General features: G+C 48.3%; 1 pseudogene; it reads left to right on the top strand.

Annotated features, from left to right (window-relative positions):
• The first annotated feature begins 279 nt into the window (after positions 1-279).
• LOC143869113 (uncharacterized) lies at positions 280-1821 on the top strand (annotated as a pseudogene).
• Positions 1822-2155: the final 334 nt, after the last annotated feature.

Below are 2155 nucleotides of genomic sequence, written 5' to 3' on the forward strand. Positions count from 1 at the left end.
GATGATAATCTAATTAAAGTGACAACTTCATTGGACACGAGAGATCGATGATGACGCAACGCGATCATCGCCCAGAAAAATACTCGTAGTGAAAACAAGCTTTTCGCTGGCAGCGCTGGAGGCTGTGGCGTGGATCCAACGTGGTTGTTTTCGCTCGGAAATTCGCGTTTTGAATGCGATGCGTGCTAATTTTCTGCACCGAGATTGTATTTTCCTAATCAACAACGAATAAAGATATATTTGTATTCTTTCTGAAATAAATCATCACCGAGACTCAAGATGCCCAGCAACCACAGCTTGAATGTGGACCGGCCACGCGACAAGAATGACAAGCACCTCCGTGATAAGGCCACCATAAGGCGGCTTATGATGTACAAGGGGGGCAAGCCGGTCAGGAACAGTCAGGGTAAAATCATAAAGCCGGCCGCCTACCAATCGTGGAACAAGGAGGGCACCAGGGCCCGGGTGGCGCCCAACCAGAAGTGGTTCGGTAACACGAGGACGGTGACCCAGGCAAATTTGCAAAAGTTCCAAACCGAACTCAAGAACGCCGTCAACGACCCAACACAAGTCATTCTGAAGGCATCCAAGCTGCCGACCACATTATTGAGTGATAAAACAAAACAACCCAGAGCGCCAGTCCTCAATATCCAGCCATTCGGGGAGACATTCGGCAAGACGGCCAAGCGAAAGAGGCCGAACCTACAGATGACAGACTACGAGAGTCTCGTGGAATCGGCTTCAAGTAAGCAGGAGAAATACCACGTGGAGGACGACGTGAAACTCGAATCTCAAATCGAGAAAAAGTCTCTCGAGTTTAGGGACGAGAGGCGGGATCCTCTGCTCAAGGCCGGCCAATCGAGAAGAATTTACAACGAACTATTCAAGGTGATCGATTCCTCGGATGTCTTGCTACAGGTTGTCGATGTCCGTGACCCAATGGGAACGCGATCTCCGTACCTAGAGAACTATTTGAAGAAGGAGAAACCATTCAAGCACCTGGTTATAATCCTCAACAAGTGCGACCTGGTTCCCGTCAATGTGACCAAGGCTTGGGTCAAGATTTTATCCAAAGAGTACCCCACCTTATCATTCAGAGCCTCCACCAGCAATCCGTTCGGTAAATCGGATTTGATAGGTTTATTTAGACAATTTTCGAATTTGCACAAAGACAAGAAACAAATAAGCATTGGAATTGTGGGCTACCCCAATGTGGGCAAGTCCTCGCTAATCAATGCCCTGAAGTCGAAGAAAGTATGCGAGGTTGCACCCATTGCCGGCGAAACCAAAGTATGGCAATACATTTCGCTCATGAAGGGTTTGTACCTGATTGATTGTCCAGGAGTTGTGCACCCTCAGAATGAGACAGACTCCGAGATTGTCCTGAAGAATGTGGTTCGCATTGAGAACATCCAGGAGCCCGAGTCTCACATTGGCGATATCTTGAAGCGAGTCGATCTGGCCTTCATCAAGAAGCACTACAAGATCGCCGAGTGGGAGGATCCAATTGATTTCCTCGAACAGTTGGCGAAACGAATGGGCAAATTATCCAAAGGGGGACACGCCGACACCAACACAACCGCCCGAATGGTTCTCACTGATTGGCTCAGAGGCCGGTTGCCTTATTTTGTCAAGCCGCCACAGTACTACCGCGACGCCGACGATGATAAGGATTCCATAGCCGAGAGCGGCTACGTGGACGCCGACACAGAGTCTCTAGCCAAGGACGAGGTGTTGTCGACAACCGGCTCAGAGAGAACCACAACAAGGTCCACAACCTCGACACTAAGCAAGAAAATGAAAAAGAAGAAAACAAAGTAGAGTTCGTATTGATATTGTTTTTGTTTTTTCATAGAGAACCTCGCAAATAAATTTATCTGTTGCTCCATAATTGTGCCGGATGACCCTAATTGAGGGATTCGATTATGTTGTGTCTTCATTGCCTTGAAACAATAGGTATTTACCCGGCAAGTGGGCATAATTAATTCGTCTCACCTGTAAGAGGAGAGGAGGAGAACTCACACGACTGTCTAGGACTTGTCTCATGGCAACGTTGCAGAAGAATGGGAAGGAGAAGGTTCTCTTGCGGTCCATTAGTTACGCAACCTCTCTGAGTTGCGCCGGCGCTTTCATGGTTGTCGTGTCCTCGACCGGA

This window comes from Tasmannia lanceolata, unplaced genomic scaffold (genome assembly GCF_043159265.1).
Source record: "Tasmannia lanceolata isolate RefF3 unplaced genomic scaffold, GAP_Taslan_0.1 ptg000953l, whole genome shotgun sequence".
NCBI classification, from domain to species: Eukaryota; Viridiplantae; Streptophyta; class Magnoliopsida; order Canellales; family Winteraceae; genus Tasmannia; species Tasmannia lanceolata.